General features: G+C 39.7%; 1 protein-coding gene across 15 annotated transcripts in view; it reads left to right on the top strand.

Annotated features, from left to right (window-relative positions):
* Positions 1–23,976, top strand: part of FOXP1 (forkhead box P1) — a 494,548-nt gene that overhangs the window by 194,130 nt on the left and 276,442 nt on the right. For 12 of the 15 annotated variants that reach the window (XM_073351104.2, XM_073351110.2, XM_073351094.2 and 9 more), the window contains one exon: positions 16,248–16,309. The gene's annotated coding sequence lies outside the window, so the exon portion shown is untranslated. Of the gene's footprint in view, positions 1–9,227; positions 9,389–16,247; positions 16,314–23,976 lie in introns of those variants that run through there. The other 3 variants (XM_073351096.2, XM_073351093.2, XM_073351099.2) reach the window with 2 other exon arrangements.

Below are 23,976 nucleotides of genomic sequence, written 5' to 3'. Positions count from 1 at the left end.
AGAAGGCCGAATCCTACATCAGGGAATATGGATGCAAACCAGTTTGCCCATGGCTTTTATTTAATGGAGCTAAGCAACTTCCATTGCTATCACTGGAGCTCTCCTGGGCCTGATGAAATGTCTCTCTTCTGGTGTTCTCCTTTCCCCTCTCCTGCTCTACTTAAAAGGGCCTTCTTTGCCACTGCCATGCCCAACATGATGTCCAAAGACTGGGCAGGGGGGAAATGGGATGATGGAACAGTGTGTGATGGGAAGAGAGGTGCAGACATGAGGACTGGGCCAACGGAGTGGGCTTGGGGTTAGGAGAGCAATGAGGTTTATTGAAAGAAGAGTTGGAGAGTCTCAAAAAGGGAAGAACAGTGAGGCAGCGAGGAGAATGGGAAAGGGCAGTGGAATGGGGCACAGATCAAAGGAGAGAATGGAAGAAGATCAGTTGAGTGCACTGCAAAAAGGCAAAGGATATGTGTCTTTGACTTGGTGATTTTGACTCCCCAGCCCCTGTTTTGGTTGCCCTTCAGAATAGCTAGGTCAACCGGCAATCTGTGACTGGTTAAATGCAGAAAATCAGGTGGGTTTCCTGAAGATCCAGCTATAGCAGTGACATACATTTAAATCGTGAGAAAGTGTATTTGCTTTTTCTCCCAAGATGCTCTAAGTGATTTGGCAGTTTGAGTGGTGCAGTATTATTGCACTTAGCGGTGCATTTATTAAATAAATTTGTTCTCCAACTCAAGTGTTAAGTGTGTCTTATGGAACCTTGCAGCCAATCTCAGTGGTTGCAGAGTGCAAATATTTTTAAAATTATGAAATTATATAGGACTTGGGCTGCATAGACCACTCAAGTGATTTATTAATTGAATGGTTTGATTAAATTTAATGTTGTTCTGGTTTATACAGACAGAGCCTGCATCCTTTGCATTGATAGGGACACACTGTGGGGCTGTCAGTGATGGTGCAGAGGTCCTGTATAAGGAATCTTTAGCACCCAATTAAATATTAACTAAGAAGATGTGGCTTGCTCTTTCCCTGTCCCTGAAACTGTGTTTTGACATCTAAGGCTGGTGATAAAAATTTGCTCTGCAAAATCCTTTGCAGTGCACTCTTATTTATGAGTAGATTATTTCTAAATTAATCATGCTAAAAATCTTGTCATTGTAACTGTGCCGCAGTTCAGGGCTGTATGAAGTATGTAAATAAAAAGTGCCCCCTTTAAATTTCATGTTAACTATATCTAGCCATTGCTGCAGCCACACTGTATCTGTTTCCTTAGAATGTCATTTTAAAGGTATCGTGGTTTCTGAGCGGCAGCTGTGATTGAAAAGTATGTAAACTAATCTTTTCTTGCTCGTGTCATTTTTATATTCTTATGTCAGAACACAAGAAGGCTGCTTTAAATTTGTCTTTCACTGTATATTCATTCTAGAGTCTAGTTTTTCTCGTGTTAGCACATATACTGTATTCTTTCCTCCATGCTGCAATTCAGTGCCAAAGTAAATGGCTACTCGTGAAAAGGTACCAAAATAGTTCGTTCCTGATTACTGTAAAATATGTTTATTTTCAGTGAAGAGTTTTTATTACCAATGCATAGAGTACAATTATCCTGCATGGTATCAGTGGCTTAAAAGAAGAAATACTCAAGCACCCTGTATTTTTAATATAAAGAGCAGTAATTTTTAATACTCCGAATTGCTTTTTCCGAAAGGGGAGGGGAGAAAGGGAGTTTTTGTTGCTTTTATGCCCGTACTGTATGTAGTTACTGCTTTTTTAAATCCAGACCATTTAAAATTAAACTCTTGGTTAATACTTCTGCATAAAAACGTCTTTGTCCCTTGATGCCCAACCACTGAAAATTAAATGTGGTTGTGGATATATATTTATTCATACCATACTTCACACCTGATCTTGTGACAGTATGACATAATCCTTGCCGCAAAGGTTTCTAGTGGAGCACTTGTGAAATAAATGGGAGAAGGTAGAAAAAGTGCCGTGAAGGCAACAAAAATAAATTAGCCGTTGAGTTCTAATTTTTTGCCAATTTATTTTAAAAAATTTAATATTCTTAGTCACAGGTATTGTCTTTGATCCATGCACAGAACCTTTGTCTGTGCCAATGGGAGTTCTGTCTGTGGATGGAAGGCAGTATATGCTGCTCAGTTTGTAAGCTGTGCAAATGTACAAGAATGTACATTTTCCTAGCTTGTGGTCCAAGTTACTTGAAGAGCCTGACATGAGTTATAAATGCTGTGTTTAAAGTAAAACTTCATTATGTTTCGGTGGTTTCGAAAAATGCGCAGGAATTGAACTTAAAGCGTTATTTCAAGGTATTATGATGTTTTAGTTAGACTTCGTATTCCTCTAATTTAATCTTTGCATACATTATTATTGTATTTTGGCATGGGCAGCATGTAGTTCTCAGTCATTTTGCATTACAGGCTTAGGTTTCCTTGGGAAGAGAAAAGAGACCAGGCCATATTCTTCTCTGCTACACAGTGCTGTACGTAAAATGGCAGTTACTCTGCATTTGCAGCAAGTATCATTTAGGGTAGAATTGTCCCACAGGGTTTAATTGTTTTAGAATTGTTCGTCAGATGTGACTGGCCCTCAGGAAGGAGCTGTTGTGTCTGCAGACATCCTTGTGCACCCACTAAGCACTACCTCTTTCCTTAATCATAGCAAATGCCTGTGTAGAATGTGGGAATGGTTTAGCAGTTGGATCCAAACCTGGTTCATATAAAGGGGGTTTATTTCTGTTTGGAAAATATGAGCCCATTTTTACATAGACCAGGTGTGGATTAAGTTCACTGAGCCATTCACCCAGCCCTAGGTTTGTGGAAGACTGTTATTAATTCTTACAAAGAAGTTGTACAGTCAAGTCAGAGACATCTCGTATTAAAATCAAACTGAAAAGGATTTTAAAAAAAATTAAGCGTTCATGATCCCAGATTGATAGCCCGAATATAGGTACAGGCTTAACCAATAAAAATATATTTATTTCCAAAGAAAATAATCCCATTTGCCTCCGTACCAAGGTCATGAGTGCTTAGGGTTTGTGTTTCTCCTCCACTGAACAATGACTGCTCTTATACCTAAGCAGCTGGATTTCTTGTTCTGCGTTAGGTGTCAGTGGTGTCATCAACAGTTGCACATGAAATCAGAAACCAAAACCTCTGTCTTGGCAGGTGAAAAGCTTTTTGCTTCACCTTTAAAAGGAGGACAAAACAGTCCGTGCAGCTCCACAGCAGCCTAACCGCTTTGCAACACAGAGCTAGAGAGACGCCTCTGAAACAGCCAGCTCAACTGTATGTGGAGCATGCCAGGGAGCCAGATGCTGCCACTGGAAGAATATCTTTAATAGTTAGTCATCTGGCTCCAGCTGTGCTAACCTAGGCCTGGTAGGCAGCCATGTGTTTGTGCCGGCCAACTGATGGCCAGACACTAGAGCAGACTTAAGCAATTAGTGCAGTCCCCCATCCGGTGGCTGGATTCGCTGTGTGTGTCCTGCAGATAACCACACTTGTTACTCAAACCAGAGACTTCTTGTGGTCTATGGGCATCAGCTATACTAGATTAATTTAGAGGGAGCCTCCCTCTGGCTGAGTCTTCGAGAGCTGTGCTAAGCTTATTTCAGTCAGTAGTCACTCTCTGAAAATTGAAAACTATGGATAGGAAGTCTATTGCTACAGGGTCAAATGTTGCCTCTGTTGTATATGCTCCATACGGCATTTTGCCTGAGTCAGGACTGTCAGGAAGCAGAGAAGTGGTGTATTTTTGGTGGTGGTGGTTGTTTTTTTTTCCCTCAGAAAGCACATTTTATTTGGTTTAGAGCAGCATTTTTAACAGAGAACAGAATTTTGACTTGGATATGTCATTATAGAAAGATAGTCAATTAAAAATAAGAGCTTTGAGTCAGCACCTCAATACTGCGGTGACTGGTGTTCTGTAAATATCTTTGAAGTATTGTTTTTGGTACCATTTTTATGTCAAGCTTTCACAGTATGAATCATTATGGTTACACTGGTGATTTTTCCCTAAAGAACACAATAAACCCCAAACAAAAGTGAACTGTTCTTTCAGTTAAACACGTAGGGCCCAAAACCTACCTTCGGATAAGGGGGGCATGCTTAAACAGCATAAATGATGCCGTGCAGCAACCGTGCCTCTGAAATGCAGTGTGTACTGATTCTACCTCCATCCATGTCCTCTTCTTAGTAGACCTGAACCTGAGAGACACTGAATTCCTCTTGTAAATTGCTGAATGCCTGCGTCTCCCATGCTCCTCAGTGAGGGTGCTAGAAGCCTCTCAGGGGTCCTGTTTAGGAGAGATGGCTGTTGCTTGTATTCATGACAGGGCTTGTTTGGGCACCAAAGCACTTGTTCCAGCTATCAAACTTTTGCATGCTGCTATCCCTCTTCCCTGGTAGATTCAGGAGATACTGAATATACAGTTGAAACCACACCAGCCAGGCTAAAACCATTCTTTTACTGAAGTGGATTTTAGCTGGGCATGTTGTGTTGTGTGCAGAAAGATCAGTGCTTTGTGAGGATGGACAGAGGAGGCTGGCAAATGGGAGTGTGTGAGCGACTGTGTGCTGCGAGGGGGCCATGTTTGCGAGAACATACAACCTTTTCCTATGTTGTGGCAAGTTGTGTCAGAGGAGGCTTCGTAATACATGATACGAATGTCATCGGTGAAAGAGTGCGGCATGTTGGTGGCCTGTACCAGGTGCGTGGGACAGGATAATAAGCATAACGTAGGGAGAGTACAGTCAGAGAGGAACCCTCCTTTATGAGCTTGTGGCGCTATACATTTTTTTTAACTCATTTTTTACCTTTACTGTCATGAGAGGATAACTTTACCCAGTGCTGTGCACATGCTCTAGTGCTGCCTTCTGGGATCCATCCTATCTAGTAAGTAATGTAAGATGTGCCTTTGCCCCGCCCATCAGGAGGGGAAAACCTTGTACTGTGATGTTCCAATCTTCTCGCCTCATGACCCTACAGGTAAATATTAAATTTTGCAGTGGCATACAGCAGTTCCTCGATTGTGGGCAGTTTAAAATAATTGGTGCAAATATTTGAAATCCTAAATGGAAAAATGTGAATAATATTTAGTTTCCTTTCCCCACATTTCTTCTCTCACATCCCATTTGGAGAGACAATCCAGAATCCAATCCAAAATCAGATCCAACATACCCATATTTCTTGAGCATGTGATTTTGTTGGGCACAACCTTCTTCACCCTCTCAATTTTCACTCTGTGACACAAAACAAGAGAAGCGGTGAGATTGAAATTTTGACCAGTACGTTATCCAGATACCTGACACAGTGTGTTGATATGAGAGTGCCTTTACCACAAGGACTTTCTTGGTGGTTTTGCAGCTCCCAATAAGTAGAAAAAGCAGAACTAATAATGTGAGATGCTAAATTTTTTTTTTCTTTAGGAAATTGATTAAATGCAAAAATGTACTGTAGACATATTTAAATACTATTTTAAAATGTGATGGGCAGGAAGCATAAGTGATGCCATTTGGTTTTGTGGCATCAGTGTGGGCTGGTTAAGGAGGTGGGGATAAACTTTGGGGATTATTGATATAGCATGAGAAGAGCCAGATGGTTGTATTACACATCTTTTGTGTACTTGTTTGCTTCTTAAAGCAGTTGCAGAATTTTGCCTTGGGCAAAATTTTCTCTGTGCTTGTGTGTTCCCCTCTGAATTTACTTTTGACAAAGTGCATTGCAAAGATGCAGGAATACTGTGCTTTTTCACTTCCTTTCCCTCCTTTAAGTTTGTTGAGTCAACAGAATTGTGCTTAAAAGTAGTTTTTGACTTCTGAAATAAGTTAGTATTTAGGGCAGGTTTTGTGTGTGTGTTCTGCACCAACCGCCCGTTAGAATATTGCTTTTAAGAAGTGTCATTTTTTAAATTTTCCTTGTGTGTTTTGGAGAATGAACTGCAAAAATGGCAAACTAATTTTTTTTAATGTACTAGTTATGTAGTGTTCTTGCAATAAAGAAATGTTGTCTTAAAGATTAATGAGCTAATGTTTCCATTACTTATTTTAGGTTTTGAAATTGTGGTGTACCTGATTCATGTTATCAAAAACACTTACTTTGTGGTATTCAGGTTGAGTGGGAGATGGTTATGATAGGTAGGTGGTTCTTAACTGGATGTTTATGTGACATTTGTTGGAACTGCTTATCACCGGAACCACCAGAATTTACATATATTTGTTATTTCCCTTTGAAAGCAAATTATGCTTTATTTCCCATAAAAGATGAGTTGTTTTAAGAGTTTTCTTAAGTAAGATTTACAATGTAGAGGCCTGATGCTTCTGTCACACCGGTTATATGCCAGTGCAACTCCATTGACTTGGTTGGGTTTATTCCTGATTTACTTCACTGTAGGTATGTAGGCAAAGAATCAGGTCCCTATATTTTTATCAGTTACATTGGAAACTATCAAAATAATTGTAAATATGCTTAATCTCTTCTTTTCTGTGAGTGAGGAGCACACTGGTAGAAGTCCACCGTATTCACGTGAGTAGTACCTGTGTTTTTTAGGAGATTGTGTACAGCAAAAAATAAAAATGACTCCCGAGTGGTGGGCCCAATCCTGCACTAGTCTACTCAGGCAGAAGTCCCATTGAATTCCTTCCCGGCCTGGAAACTATGGGATCAGGCCCTTTATTTGGAACCAAGAGTATTTGATGTGAAAACAAGAAATGTACAATTCTAACCGTATTGAAATTTCTGTCTGTTTTTAGTCACAAGTCTGAAGTGACTACTTCTAATAATGATGCCATTGTACTCATCCTATCTGATCAGTTCTTGAAATGTTTTAGTAAGTCTATCTTACAACATTATAAGAAGATAATCAGCTGCCTTAGAAGGTCCCCATCTGGAGTATAGAGTTCTTTTACTGAAAGATGTTTTGCCTTTTTGAGATAGCTCTCGCATTTCATCATCTGTTGTGCAGAGATGAAGTGCATATGAAAAGTCAGTGACTCTGAATCCATCTGTTGTTATTATTTTCCACTGATAATTGGCTTGAACAATGAAATGTCTGTGTCTGTAGCCTTTGAAACTGTACACCCTGTTTATTTTCTGGAGGTCTTACTCCATTCTCTCCACCCCACACTTTTTTTTTTTTTTTGGGCTTCATTTTCTCTCAAGTTTATAGTTAGTGGAGCTTGCATGAAGATGACATCTTTGACTCTGGGCATCAGTATGTGTCACTCAGCATCTAAAGCTTGCCTACATATTTTTGTCAGAGTCCTATGTCTTTTCTGTTTGCTTCAGTATAGAGCAGTCTTACAGCAGGAAGACTGGCAGATCCAGAATGTATAGACACCTTACCTGAAATGTGGTATTTATTTCACTTTTCTTATTAAAATATTAATTTAGAGTCCAGTATCTAATACTTATGAAATTAGATACTACCTATAATTGTATAATATATTCAGTTGCATCTAGTTTTGCACGATACAGAGCATTAATATTGGATTCCACTAACAGCAGTTCCATTAGCCTGCTCAACCAGTATGAGATATATATGAGCAGGGAGGCATAACTACCAGCCAGAACTGCCAAAACAGTCATTAGAAGCTCCATTGGGATGGACAAAGGCTTTTACACAGTGATATACTGATTAAATTTTGTTCTATGGTTTATTTGCATCAAGGTTAGATCACTATCGTCTATGTGAACCGTATTACCTAACACCTTATTTGGAAGGTCATTTCAATGCAATAATAGTGAATAAATATAGGGGTTCTAAAATTTCTTGTGGGATCCCTTCATGGAGGATTTTTTATCCTGTTAGGTTTTACTGGCTCATGATAGCAATTTTATTTTTCTTTTTGCTCTGATTGTGAATTTATGCAAGGGAAAGTAAAAACTGTCTCTTCCCTCCTCCCCTCATGCTACAGGAGTGCAAGGAAGGGTAATAAAATAGGTTAGTCAAATGAAAAGTGCTTGTTCCTCACTAGAATCATTAGTGGAATCCAATATCGTACCAAATCAGCTGTGCTGCATGCTTTGGAATCCAAGCAAATATATGGTGCCTCTTTTTAAGCCCAAATCCTCTTTTTTTGTGTGTGTAAGTGATCTTTCAGAATGCAATTTAGGTACGGAACATAGGGCAGTAGTATACAGTACATATCACACTGTAGGCTGTAGCATTAGAAAAGAAGGCAGGGGAGTATAATCTTATTTATGTTTCAGTAGCAATCGTTTAATACTGCAAGTTATTAAAAATAATTAAATTACTAAAGCCAACATGTAGCTAGGACTTACAATAAAAGGTCAATGTGATTTGACTCCTTAAATTAAGAAGGGACACTAGTGAATTACAATTGCTTAAAATTTTTGCTTTCTGATTCTGTTCTTGGGGTGTAAGGATGAATGCGACTAGAACATATTTATTTTCTCTGGAAACGAGAATACATTGTGGCATTATGTTATGTATATTTAATTGCAATAATAAATGCTTAGGGGTGTTTGGTGGGAAACATGGTCTTTGGTAATTGTAGTTGTTTTTGGAAGTAAATATATTTTTGAGATACTTTTATGAGGACTATTTTAGAAATGACATTTTTAAAAAAATCTTCAGAAATTTCTTCCTTTCCCCCACATAACCAGTAAAATAGGAATGTATTAAACTTACAATAATTAATTAAAACTATACTTTGTATGTGAAATGTGTTTTTATGTACAAAAAAGAAAATAGAGGGACAGCACAAATCGTAGAAATTCAGATTTTATATTCTAACTCAACAGTGACTGTTCCCTGTTAAGTCCCCTTTTAGGAAATGAATGGACTGGAATTCTAATGAATTTTTATTAGGAGTGAAAATGAATTTTCAGGTGGTGGTTTGGTCTGTTTCTGGTTTGGTGGGGTATGTGGTAAAGCCAATGTATGGCTGACAAATGATTTATTTATTTTATTTTATTTTGCCAGAACAGTTCCCAGATTAGAAATTAATATGATTCATATTGATTATTGCTGTTACTATTTAGTATTGTGTGAGCACAGACTTCAGCTGTGTGCTTTTTTAGCTACTATCCCCTTAAACAGGCTGTGTAGCTTGTCAGAGATCAGGACAGGTAGAATGCACAGCAGGCGTCTGATTTGAGCCAGTTACTCATTTGCTGAGTGTTTGTGTTTATGCAAAGGGGCCTCTTCCTGCATATTTAATCTAGAGTAAGGCAGTGGCTTTTGTTGTGTTTAGACCACATACCTTCAGTCCTGCTTCCTTACACTGCAGCCAGTATTGAAGCACAGAAAGCCTGGATAGTTAAAGTGCTTTCGTGTTTTCAAACTCACAACTTTCTGCAGTTGGTTGGGAATTATTGTACAGCTCAAAGCCTTGCTCCTCCTCATTAATGGGTAAGTTTGTATTTCATTAAAATATGTTACTTTTGTTTCTCTTCCCCTTTATAAATGCACAAAATGCTTGATATTATTTATTGTCCAGTCCTCCTTAAAGCAGTCCTGGTCAGCTGAGGTAGTGAATTAGATCAAGAATACAGGTGCTTCTGGAGTATACCTTTGAGCTTAGAGCTAAATACTGTATTGCAATAGACAGGTTATTTTGAAGGGGGGGAGCAGGGGAAATGAGTTCAGCTTTATTCTTTGTACTAACGAATCCTGTTTTGTAACTATCCTGAAGATAATGCTTCCATTGTTTGCCGAAAGCTTTCAAACAATGTGCAACACAGAACTGTAAAAGCAGCAAGAAACTCTTGTCTTTATTGTCTCCCAAGCAAGGGTCCTCACCAGAATGTCTGTGCTGTAATAGGAAGGTTTTTCTTTGTGGAAATTGAATAGTCTCTTCATTGATATTAATAGCACACTAGAGATGTTAGCCATGATGCAGAGTACCAGGACTATAGAGTAGGGAACCTGATATTGCGGGGGGAAAAAATGACAGTCCTATTGCTGCTCAGTGTGGGAGACATCCCTCCATGAGAACAGAGTTTGCATAATGGCACTCTAGGTTAACTGTTTACTATAGGCATTTTAATCTCCAGCTCTTTTAATATAGATGTAATTACTGTCACTTGCTCTCGTACTTATTAACTCTACAGCTCAGTTTCTGATTCAGTCTGAACAAATTACTTTTAAAAATGACTTTCTAGCAAATCCGTGCAGTGTGCTTGTACAGTACATTCTACTGTATATACAGTGCAGGCTTTAATAGTAATAGAAATTCAGCTTCCTTTTCAGAGTCAAATGAGAGAGAATTTATACCAAAAACACAGAAAAAAATGACAAAGGGCCCATCTTCAAAGCAGAGTGTTGTAATACATAAGAGTATTTGGAGAAATGTGGAAAATGTGTATCAAGGCCAGTAGCAGTTTTGGTTACCAATTAACTATTTCCTTCATTTGAGTAACTCGTCTCAAACAGAAGAGTGTGCTGTTCCACCACATGTTGGAAAGTGTGAGCATCTGAATAAAATTTCATCAATCTTATTAAAATATGTAGGGACTTTGGTCTTCTTGCGTGCAAATCAGCCTATAGACTCCTAAGCATTTGTTAACAATAAGACTGGTGAGGGTTTTCAATAACAAAATTACAAATACCATACCTAATTGTAAGTATATTACTTTTATACTCTGGTTTAAAAAAAAAACAAAACTTTTTATGAGGAAAAGTACCTCAGTCAAAGCACCTTGTGTGATTAGCGCTATTGTATTCTTAAATTTTGATTGATAGAGATAATAGTTTTCACTTAAAAATACAGACAGGTACTTTAACTTTCCATGACAATAGCTATTTGCATTTCTTTTATCTTTTTGTTTAACATTTGTGGGGGTTGGGATGGATTTGATTATTAACTCTTATTGCACACTAAGGTAAATGCTAAAACAAAGCTTTTGTTAAAGCTTCAAAGGTAAAACAGCAAATATTGTTTTTAGGCTTCAATATTTAAAGGCTGTTAAAGGATACCTCAAAAATATTTTCACATGACCATGACCAAGGATATCACTTTGTTATAAGGTAAGAGAGAGTAGCTTTTTTTCCCCTGTAAAGATGGGCAGGCTTCTGCATTGCTGGTTTTTTGGCAGGCTGAAGACTTTTTCGTATGAGAGAGAGAGAGAGAGAGGCAGGGAGGGAGAACAGTTTAGACTAGTGCTATCTGTCTCACATGAAAAGAGATTCAAAATTTAAGTTCACAAGAATCTGAAAGATACTAGCACAGACGGTTCAAAAGAATGGGCACTGTGAAGAGTAAAATATCATGCAATGGAGCGTTTGTCAAATGGGGATATGTATATTATGTTTGAAGCCAAGAAAGCTAGAAGGTTAGTTTCTGTTAAACCAAAAATGAGTAAATAAAATAATAGCACACAAGTCGCAAAAGGAGTGCACTACGCACTAGTGGGTTGTGGAAGTGTGTTCAGAATTCCCTAAATGTGTAGTTTTGAAAGGTAGACTTCACAGTTGTGGGTACTGAAAGTAACACTTTTTTTTGTCTTTAAATGGTGCCAGAGTAACGCTGTAAGATACAGATTCAGTGGCTGCTCCACAGTGGTTGGGGAGGAATCTTTCATATTACTACTTCAGTTATATGTGAGGTCAAGTTTCAAGATGAGAATTATAACACAGCCTCAAAATGGTTAAGACTGGCATTAACTAATGTATGGAAAGTCATTTTAAGAAACCGTGAAGACGTTGCAAGGCTAAAATGCACTGTAAGATTTGATTATTTTGCTTTCTTAACGTTCTGTAAGATGTTCTCTTATCATTTGATTGGACATTTGACAGGTTTGATACTTTCTGGGAACATGTTATGGTCTTTAAGTCAGAAGAATCCAACAAGGGCTAGTAGCTCTCTTTTATGCTAAGTAATTTATATGAGTCAAATAACCAGTTTATCAGTGAAAGATGCTAGACTTATGACCATAGTTCAAATTTTGTACTGTAAGCAATGTGTACTTAACTTGCCTGTTAGCTGTACTTGTATATGATAGTTGATAAAAAAAAAAAAATTAAATGAACTGCGATTAGGGATGTTGGCCAAAACTGAGTGTTTCTTTTCTAGCATTGTGATAGAAATGAAATTTAATAATAATATTTTAAATGGAGGAGATTTTCAGGGCTTAGCTTTATCCTCATGATATTTATTTTATTTCAACTTAGAATAAATAAAAAGTGCCCGTATGTGGGCTTTGAGCAGCCAGCAAATTCTTAAAAATGAAAGTGCAATATGAGCAGCTCACTTCTTCCACCAACCATCAGCACATCAGCAAATACAAACACTATACATTTGCCTGTGGCACAATCCATCTACCCTTCTTCAAAGACCAGGTGAAATAAACACACCCTGCCTTACACCTTTGGCTTTCCATCTACATTTCACTTTCCAAATAGGTAATAATGACACCTGGGTCAGAATATGGCGCCTACAGTATCTCATGACAGTCAATATATATCGCACAATAAAAAAAATCATAATCCTGATAACTATTGTGGAAGCACTTCTATATGGTAGTCTTTAAGTTATTCAGTTTTTAAAATTTTTTAGGTTCTCAAACTTCAACTCTGGTTCTGATGAAGGCCTATGAGCACCTCTCTACTAGTCATTGTTTAGCAGAATCATTATGCACATCAGATTCTCTAAATTAAAAAGAAAGTTGAACTATAAACAAAATAGCAGATAAAAGTACATTAATTCATTTTTGGCTTCTTTGCAGCCCTTACTTTTTTTCGAACTAAGCTCCCCCACACACTCCAAAACAAAATAAAATCACAAAGATAATATATAATGAGAGCAAATGTCAGCCTGGTTGTCTAGACTTAACTATAACTTGGTTAGATTTGAAGGAAAAAATAGTCTGTTATTCCATTATTGGATCTCACAATTTAAAAAAAAAATAAAAAATTCTAATTGTGGTTCTGAGGTTTTTATATTTCGGGGCTTCTAGGAAGCCTTGCAGTAAACAATTAAAACAGAAATGTTCAGTTAATATATTCAGGTGTGAAACTAAAGTTGTCACTAACAAAAATCAGTCCATCAATAAATACTAAATCAAATTTCTGAAACTGTCTAAAAAAAAAAAAAAAAAGAGAGAGTCTGCTTTCTAGGTATTGAAATGGAGTTTTTCCCCAGAGGTTTTGGTTTCTAATCATATTTATCCCTTGTAGGCTCTTCAAGGCAGGGATGTTGGCCCCAATCCTGCAAACACTTGTGCCCGTGAGCAACATTCTGCAAGTGAGAAGTCTCATTGAGATACTACTCACCTTTGTAAAGTTACTCAAGGGAGCCAGTGTGTGTGGGAGGTGGGCCTGTGTTCATCACACTTTGGCTTCTGTACAATGCCACACATGCTCTAGTACTATACGATACTACTGTTTAATTAGTATAATCTTCCTCCCCAGGTCCCCCCGATTTCATTGTCTGATTTATATTATTGATTGAATATAGCTTTACAATCATCACTCACGGTTAGGGCCCCATCCTACAGCACTCACACAACTCGCTCTTTCGGATACGATTTGTCCCCCTGAAGAAACTACCCGTGAGAGTAAAGGTTGTAGGATCAAGCTACTAGGGCGCCATCCTACTGTGAGCTCAATGGCAAAGGTTATTGTGTCTTCAGTGAGAGCAGACTCAGGGCCAGTGTGACTAGTCAGGACCTGATCCAAGTCCCACTGAAATCAATGAAAGGCTTTCCACTGACATCAGTATGCATTGGATCAGGCTCTTAATCCATTTAGAATCATTGCCAGCACTGTCATTTAAAAAAAAAAATGCAGTCTGCTCCCCCAAACAGTCCTGTTTTAACAAATTACAGTAAAAATGTCTTTTAGCCAAAGATCTCCAAGTGCATTGCAAAGATAGGCATTTCCTACATTATCCCCACCCCACCGTTGGATAAACTTGAGATGCAGAGTGGTTAAAGCCAAACATTTCAATCATGTCTACTAAAATCCCAATCCTGCAAATACTTACACTTGTTAGTAACTTTACTCATGTCTGCAGTGCCATTTAAAGTCAATGAGACTACCTGCATACATAAAGTTACTCACATGTATAAATGTTTGCAGGATAGGGGCCATCATTTACATGTCAAAGTTTTGGGGTTCTCAGGCAGCTCAGACTTGTGTTTTTTGGAAAATGTTGACCTAAGCCCAAGATCACATACCCAGTCAGTGAGTGATTCCCTAATAGAACTGAAATAATCATCTTTGATTCCAGCCCTGTGTTCAAGTTGCTAAACCATGCTTGCCTCCCTTGAGCAAACACTAGTTTGGGGTTGTTTGGGTTTTTTTGTAGCATGTGTACTGAATATGCTCCACAGGTGTTTAGAAAAATGGGCAAATGTTATATGGGATTTGAGACATTACCAAGAGACAACTTTATTTGAAGTAGTCATTTTCAGGTATTTTTTTTTTTAATTCAATTTTAAAATGGTCTACTTGTATCCTGCCAATCTATTCTGTGTTGCAAAGTGCAGTACCACAGGTTTGCCTGAAACATCCAGAAAATAGATACAACAGAACTGATAAACATGAAAATAGATTTAAAGGACCTGATCAAGATCATATTTCCACCAAAGTGGAGTAAAAACCTTTATTGCCGTGACTCTAACAGTAAATAGTATGTCAGAGTTCATGTATTTTGCTTGCAAGGTTTTGATGTTTGAAGGTGAGACCTACCTATTGTGCTGTTAATATTGTGCCTGTCTTTTCAGGCCTCAATCAAGAAAATCTTTACTTACCCAAGTAATCCCACTGAAGCCAGTGGGACTGCTTGCAAGCGCTTATAGATCTTGGACCTTAGTCTCCAATATTTTATTATGAGAACTATGTAAAACTTCTCATTAGAGGTGTTTAAAAAAATCATCTAATTTTTGCAAATGAGCAAAAAATCAAAATACAGTACTTTCCATTTTCATCTTGATTTTAACCATTTTTGTCTTGCTAAAAATGTCATTTTTCAGAGGTGTAAAGGTGACATGTAATTGTAAAAATTGTCTGTGTTTGCAGAATAAATGGTAAATAAATGAATTTCCTTCTGAAAGGCTCCCCCACCCCACCCCTGAGTAAAATGGATGGCAAAAAGCTGCACCAGATCCTGGAAATGGCATACTCTGTCAGTTGATCAGTTTCACAAACACTCCCAAAGGACCCCACCTTTATCGTGTGAATTTTGTGAAACAAAGTTTTATACAGCCTTATTATTTCACACACTAAAATTTCGTTGAGTTTCTGTTTCATGTTACATTGTCTATATCAGCAAATGCTTGCATATTTGTCTGCCTCTAATGAATTAACATTAGATATTACGTGTACTTCTGCACACTGTTTAGAAGATCAACATTTCAGTTAAATTATGTTATAGTTTTATTCTATTAATGCTTTTGGTCAATTGACATGGAATTAATTCTAAACACTGTTAGTAACTTGATCTAAATTAATAAACAAATGTTTTTCTTTTCTCTTCTACCATATGTTGATCCCAATTACGTGAACAGAAAGTGGCAGATTGTCATGTTTCTTAAAGGATTACATAGTGTTTTGCATAAGAGAGAGTACACAAGATGCAGCGATATAGGTTGTAACACACTTGCTGTTCTTCCTTTCTACTCTATTTTTTACTGACACCCATTTTTCTTATTAACCCTGTGCACTTGGTGTAAAAAGAGGACCTGAACACCCCAAATACCAGTAAACTACTTTCTGAATTAAGCATGACAGATGCATCTCCTCCAGGGCTGTATCTTTTGGAAAGGGGGCGGGGGGAGGACGACAGAGAGAACATAAATAGAATTACAGGGGTTACAAACACACACACACACAAACACACACACACAAATTAACTAAGCAGAGACCTATTCAAGCAAGTCTGCGTTCTGAAACAAAGGACGTGAGTCATATATTATTCAAAGTGAAACTAAATTGATAGACATCAAGATTAAGAAAGTTTATGGTAGAGAACAAAGGTGTCTCATCTTCAGGGATTTTTTTCCTCTGCCCCCCTTCCCTCCCCCCAAACGCCACATTGTTCTTGTTGAACCGAAGAGCCTCACGCTGGCTGGTACTGATAAGCAGCAGTCCTGTGACTTTATTGTTTTTATTAACTCTCTCTGAAAGTCATTCACCATTAAACACAATTGAATTCATTTGTTGTTTTATTTATGTTTGTACTTGCTAATGTGGTAACAATGAAAATGCTTCAGATGTTGTCGCTAGCACTGATCTGCCAATGACATTGTGGTATCCTCTTTGTCTCCAGGGTAAGAAGAGTGACCTTTTTGGGTGGCTGGAACTGAAGATTGCTTTGCAGAAGCAACTAAAGTAGGTAAATACAAATACCATTTTGCACTTAGTTTGTATAGACTGACCTGCCTATATATGGGCCCAATCCTGCAAAACCCATGCATATTTCTTACTTGCGGAAGTAGCCCCTGGATTTAAATGGGAATGCTTGCGTGAGTAAGGACTGTAGGATTGGGCTCTAACACACTTTTCTAACCATATTCTGCCCTAACTTAAACCGTGTTCATCTCCCAACTAAACCAATGAGTTAGACCCTCTGTTGAAACTTAGGGAAAGAAGCACAAAGGTGGCCCTTTTGGCTCACGTCCAGCTGCCTCTGGGGCCATTTGGCCACCAATCTTGTCCTCAGTCTAAATGAGAGCAGTCTTCTCTAATTTATGTTGGCTGTCTATTATCCAACTGGCTCTCCCTGCAGCTGGGGATCATGTCATACCCTCTCTCTCAAAGATGCCCCACTCCTTCCGCACTGAGTGGTGTCAGAGATGCTATTGTCTCCTAGCCAGCTGAAGACTCCATTTATATAAGATGAATCCCAAGGGATGGTCAAATTGGCATTATGGCTGCTTTGATTTGGGCTAACACAGCAGCGTAAGAGCAGAATTTGGCTCTTAATCTAGTTACTACTACTTATCCTTGTAACAGTTAAAATGCATGCTTTTTGGTCTTTTGGGGCATATCTAAAAGAAAACAAAACAAATCAGCTCCCTGAAAGCATTCTTTCTTTAAAAAAATATGAAAATCCTTCACTTCTACCTTAACTCCTTGCCTTTCTTTTTGTTGACTTTTGTAAGTTTAAAGTTAGAAAGGAATATTAACATCACAAAAGTAGTGATTCATAAAATTAACTTGCAGAAGACAGGAGTAACGCATGTCAGTGTTTGGTATTGAAGTGGTGTCATCTGACTGAGGTTCATATGGCTGCTTTATAATCACCTTCTTTCAGAAATTAATAGTCGGTTAAGCACCATAGCAACAAGCGACACTGATGTAACCGTTAAGCAGTGGCTGCCGTTCACTGTGATGTCAGTGCTGTTCTCTTGACCTTCTTTGAATATAAAATGATGATTTCATTTTAAATTTAGAATTTTACAGAATGATTAAATATATCAAAGAATTAGAGCTATTTTATTTATTTATTTTTTAAAAAAACATGTTAAGGAAAAAAATCTCAACGCATTCTCTTCTGTTTCAACTTAAAATAGATTTATGGATAATGGGTTCTTTAGCTCTTTGTTGCCAAAAAAAAATCTATTCAGACAGGATGAAATTCATGGAGTTCAAGTGAATATTGCAATCTATGGCTGTTCCTGTGGTTTATGTCAGCAACACGGTATGCCTTTCCTTGGAATGTGGATATTATTATTGTTTGCTTAAGGGGTGCCTCGGATGTCTTAGGTATTTTTCAGACATTCGAGAAGGGACAGACCCTGCCCTGATAAGATCACAGTCCAAGGCATATAGCTGTTTTGTTTCTCCTTTTGGTTTGATTTAAATTGGCCTGATGCATAACGAAAAACTTTGCACACTGGGATACATCAGACCCCCTCATGCTTTACCGTATGCTTGTAAAGAAGAGCTTAATGCTGCAATATGTGGACATCCTATTACATGATATACGTGAGTTTAGGAATACTATTTGCAGTACAAAACAATGTTTTAAACTAACCTGAAGTTTCTGACCTACATCTCTGCAAAAGCAAGGATACTTTGTGTTACGGTAGCTATGATACAACACATGCTTGGGCTTGTCCTCTTGCATGCATCATGTAATACTGAGTAGCTTCGATGAGTCAGAATCGTAATGTATAAGGCCAGAAGGGACCATTAGATGATCTAGTCTGACCTCCTGTATATCACAGATGATTACATTTAATCCAGTTCCCCCAGGTATTAAGCCCAGTAACTTGTGTTTTGACTAAAGCGCAGCTTGTTACACATCTTCCAGAAAAGCATCTAGACTTGATTTGAAGACATCTTGGAGAATCTACCACTTCTTCGAGTGCTTGCTCATGTCTGTTCCACATTAGGTGTGTGTGCTCGCCACATGCACCAGTGCCGGAAGTTTTTCCCTCAACAGTATCCGTAGGGGAGTGGCTCTGGTGTCCTCTGGAGTGGCCCCCACATGGGCCGACTCCCCCCACCCTCAGTTCCTTCTTGCTGCCAGTGACGGTGCACGGACCGTTCGCTGCTCTTACTAGCATTGCTTAGGCTTCGTTTGTACGAACTAAAGTTCTTGTAAAGTTAGTGTACATAGTTAGTAGTTGAGTTAGTTAGCCTTTAGCAGTAGTTTAGAGTTTTGTTAGTCCCATCGGGGACTTAGCTAGGGGACGAGGCATGCCCTGGTCCCCAGGCTTTAAGCCCTCTGATTACTGTAAATGGCCCATGCCAGTGAGCAATCCACATAGTAGCTATCTCAGGTGCCTTGGTGAAGGGCACATAAGTGATAAGTGTCAAATTTGCAAGTCCTTTGAACCTAGGACTAAGAGCTTGAGTTCAGACTCCAAGCGCTCCTGATGGAGTCAGCACTCGCTCTGGTCCTAGAGCAAAGGACCAACTCGGCACCCAGCACCACTGCATCAGTGTATAGTGCCACACGCCGACAAGCCAGCACTGATCCCCATCCATGGCCCTGGCCAAGAAGTTGAAAGCCGGTGGAGGATGGTCTCCTACTCCCCGCAAGGGGAAGGACAGGGCTGGGGGCGAGCTAAGACCTGCGCTGGGCAGCTCATCTCCCCTGTCAGGAAGTTGGGCTTCAGCTCATGTCGAATGATGCAACCCACCCTGTTCCTTGCCTGGAAGCCTGAATACAGAGGTGAGCCTTCATCAGCTTCAGGGACCCTTCTGTTCTCGAACAGGAGGTTCAGGGGCTCTTACAGCTGGAGAGGGTGGAGGAGGTCCCGCCTCCTTACCGGAACAAAGGTTTCTGTTCTTGGTATTTTCTGATCCCAAAAGCCAAGGATGGGCTGCGTCCCATCCTGGACCTTTTAGACCTCAATAGCTACCTAAGGAAGCTAAAGTTTCTCATGGTCTCTCTGGCCTCCATTATCCCCTCCCTGGATCCGGGAGACTGGTATTCTGTCCTCTACCTGAAAGACGCATACTTTCACATAGAGATCTTCCCAGGACACAGACGCTTTCTCCGTTTTACAGTTAGTTCATCCCACTACCAGTTTGCAGTCTTTCAGTTTGGCCCGCCTGCAGCACCAAGGGTATTTACCAAGTGCATGGAGGTAGTTACAGCCTACCTCAGGCGTCAGGGTATCCAGATTTACCCCTCCCTTGACAATTGGCTGGTCAAAGGCAACTACAAGGCTCAGGTCCAACACAACATTCCTGTACTACAAGCCATGTGCTGCTCCTTGGGACTCCTGGTCAACCGCAAAAAGTCCATGTGAGTTCCAGTTCAAAGGATAGAATTCATTGGGGCCGTGCTCGACTTGACCCGGGCGACAGCGTTCCTACCATTGGTCAGGTTTCAGGCCCTGATAGACCTTATTGCGGAAGTGTCCGTGTTTCCCCTGACAACGACCAGGGTGTGCCTGCACCAGCTAGGCCGCATGGCAGCTTGCACATATGTGGTCCTCCACGCAAGGCTCCGCATGCGGCCCCTGCAGCAATGGCTGGTGTCAACCTATTCCCAATCCAGGGACCAGCCCGCCGCAGTGGTGGACCGATCATGAGAAGGTGATGTTGCCAAAATGCACGGCAGAACACGCAATTTAACAGCATGCAGAGTTGTTCTGAAATGCCAAGACTTGTTTCCGTGGCCAATTATGGATCCTGTCCGGCTCCCATTGACGCCAATGGCATGACTTTACACGGTGATTTCAGTGACGGCAAAACTGGTCTCTCTTTTTACCAAATATAAAATAAATACAAAACAATTGACACCCTGGGCTGAGAAGCTGCAGATCGAGTTTCAGCGTGGTGGGAGTCGACGCTGCAAAGATAATAAACCATGGTAAAAGGAGTTCATAATGGAAATGGTAACGGAGTCCTAATTAGAGTGGTGTCACTGAGATAAGAAGGGTTAAGGGTTTGGTTGATTTGAAATTGAGCTCAACTGCTTGATAACTGAATTTCAGGTGAATCCCATCTTCTGTGTTAGTAGATAAAGTGGCTCAGTGCATTCACAAAGCAATGCTCTTCACTTCTTCAGCAACAGTTGTATGGTCCTCTGCTTCCCAGAACTGCATGGAAATCTGGTCTCAGGCATACAAAGTCGGATGAGAGGACAAGGGTGATGCAGTAGATTTTTTAGCTCCAAGTATTTTTTGTGTGAGCTCTGAAGAATGCACAGTGACAAAAATAACTGAATAAACATAGTAAGGGGTTTTGATGGTTAAACCTTCAGCATTCAGATGTTTGTATTCTCCTTTATTTAACATTGTTAATCATAATGTCTAATTAAATTGCTTTACAAACCAGAGTCAGTTTTCTTCAAAGTGAGAATCAGAATTAAAATATTGATTTTTTTTCCATAAGGGGAGGAGGGAAATGTATTTATAGAGAAATATGCTCAATAATGTTAGTTTTTTTGCATTAGTCATTTGTTTAAATGTTACGTAAAGGCATTTTTGGTAATCAAACAAATTCAGTGGGCATTGTAAGTCAGGGATAGCTTGCATGCTGCAAAATTGGAAAGTACAAAAACATGTTACTAAAGTTGTACATTATTGATAACAAAAGGTACATGCAGACTTTCAAGATAGAAGAGATAGTATCCTTTAGAAAACCCCTAACGAGAAAAAATCAACACAAAAGGATTTTGCAAAGTTACACTTAGTTTAAAATTTCAACTCTTAATGCATGGCGGAGTTAAATGGTGATTAAATATTGATAACAAAACTGTAGCTGCTTGTAATTCAGGATCCAGTGAGACAATCAACAAATTAATCTTTGGGTCTGAGCTCAGTTCGTGCTCTTATATTTTTTCTCTACAGGGCGGAACAAGTAAATGCTGCTCTACTTTTTTTCTGTCCCCTTAAGTGTGACATAAAGATGAGCCAAAAGGTTTTTCTCTCCACTGCATGATAAAATAGGCCACACCATTTTTCTTTATGGAAAATAACCCATGTAGGACGCCAGAGATTTCTCTCTTAGAGTTCCCACCAGCTTGTTTGGTCAGGGAAGAGCCACTCCCTGACCGAATATGTAACAAAGGCATGGCACAGTGACACTTCCATACATCCCTCTTCTGGTTTCCCCTGCTGGCAGCTGTCTGCAGAGCTCCCATAATCAGGGCTCTATGCAAAACTTAAGACAGCCTCAAAATATGCTAACTTTGAGAAGGTTGCTCCTTGTTGCTACAGGTTTGGGGACATGATGTGCCAAGTACACTCATGGACCTGGCTCTCCCCTTTCTTGTGTGTGGCTCCCCAATCCCCCAGTGGGAATGTAGGAAGGGGATAGGCTGTTATGGAAGTGGCTGCTCCCACCTGCTGCACAGCCAGGGAGAGACCTATGCACAGAACAATAGGGGCCAGTGATGGCTTTGATAGTAAAAATATTAGAATTTATAAGAGTAATTCTTCCCTTTAGTGCTTAGCTTCTTTCATTCAAGGATCTCACTATGAAACAGCAATGATACAATACCCCTGGGTGCACGTATGTGTGAGAGAGAGTGAGTGAGTGAATAAGTGTATTAGTACATACCAATTTATAAATGAGTAAACCGAGGAGTATACCGATGAGTAAGCAGAGAAGTCAAGTGACTACGGTCAGGCTGAAAATCCAGTGGGAGAGCTGAAAATAGAAGCCAGGAGTCCTGATTCCCAGTGATTTTGCTCTGATCATTACATGACAAAGCCTCCCAGTGATTCTCTTTTACATACACAGTGCTAGGATGGCCACTTTTGGGATTGGTGCCTATATACACTATACTGCTTAATGTGAAAAGTCGGAAAACAGTGCGTTTTAGTGGTTAGCACAGGAAACTTGCATTTAGTACTCCTGGATTTTAGTCTCAAATTTGCTGCTAGCTCACTGTGCGACTTTGGTGAAGTAATTTGACTGGTTTGTGTGCCCATCCCTAAAATGGGGTGTACCAACCTCCTGCTTGATGTCATTAGACGTATTGTGAGATTTAGTAATTGTAAAGCACTTGAGATCCTCAGATGAAAGATGCTGCGGAATTCAGAGTGTTTATCTGAATCTCTATAATCTATAGTTACAGAAGCTATGTTACATCTGCATGTTGTGGGATGGACAAACTCAGACTCAGTGCACTCCTCTGACAACAAAATACTAATTTAAATCTATACCTAGTTTCATAAGGAGTTTAGTCTAGAAATGGGTAGAACTGTGATTTTTCTGAAGCCATTTGATCAGGAAGATTAATAAAATAAATGAAGGCATTTTGGAAAAGTTTTTGAACAAATCTCATTAGCATGAGCTGTTGGAATGCTGTACTGAAGACTTCAAAGATTTGTCAGAGTTGTTCTCTCTAAACTATTATCTGCTGGCATTAATGATCTCAGGAGAACTGTGAGAACATGTTTTGTTTGCATACTTTTGGCCTTGCCCACCCCACTCCCCACTACTCTATATATCAGCGGTTTTCAACATTTTTCTCATTTGTGGGCCCTTAAAAATTTTCAAATGGAGGAGCGGACCCCTTTGGAAATCTTAGACATAGTCTGTGGACCCCCGGTGGTCCGTGGACCACAGGTTGAAAACTACTGCTATATATAATAATGTTGCAAGTGGTCTAGTAGGAAAACATGTCTCTCCGTTTTTAGGATAATAAGTAACAGGTTCTAATCCTCCTATGTTTTGTTCTTGGGCAAAATCATTCTTGGCTTCAACAGGGCTACTCAAGTGAACAAAGTGAGCAAGATTTAGTGAGTTCTTTATTTAATTCTACAGTCTTTCTTCCACTTCTCTAATGTATTTTATTTAAGCCCTTATCAAGTATCTACCAGGTGGTGGCTTGTATTACTCCATGCTTACAATTTACCATCATCCCATTTCAAATCTATAATATTAACCACACAATGAAGCGTCGTGGCTTGGTGGTTAGCATGTGCCTCTAGATTGAGAAACTATTATTCTGATCTTTAGCCACACTGTTACTTTTCAGTATCTAGGTTAAGACTGAAATGCATACTCTTTGATGGGCTCATCATTGGTTCAAATTATTTGCAGTGATCAGAGGTGGTTGCATGTATCAAAAATCCAGAAAGATGATTGGCCAATGGGAGCTGCTGGAAGCGGCGCGTGCCGAGGGACGTACTGGCTGCCGCTTCCAGCAGCTCCCATGGGCCTGGAGCGGCGAACCACGGCCACTGGGAGCCGCGATCGGCCGAACCTGTGGACGTGGCAGGTAAACAAAGCGGCCTGGCCCGCCAGGGGCTTTCCCTGCACAAGCGGCGGAGCAAGTTTGGGAACCACTGCTCTAGACCTATATCTTTATAACTACGTTGCTCAGGGATGTGAAAAACCCACACCCTCAGCAAAGTAGTTATACTGACCTAGTCTCTTTCCCCCTCTCCCCCACAGTAGACAACGCTATGTTGATGGGAGAGCTTCTCTTGCTAACGTAGCGACTGCCTCTGAGGGAGGTGGATGAACTATGCAGACAGGAGAAACTCTCCCGTCAATGTAGGAGTGTCTTTACTTAAGTGCTGTAATGGTGCAGTTGCTCCGACGCAGTGTTTTTAAGTGTAGACCTGCCCCCTAGCAAG

Source organism: Lepidochelys kempii, chromosome 7 (assembly GCF_965140285.1).
Source record: "Lepidochelys kempii isolate rLepKem1 chromosome 7, rLepKem1.hap1, whole genome shotgun sequence".
NCBI lineage: Eukaryota > Metazoa > Chordata > Testudines > Cheloniidae > Lepidochelys > Lepidochelys kempii.
The sequence above is the reverse complement of the archived record's forward strand: the minus strand, read 5'-3'. Positions and strand labels throughout refer to the sequence as shown.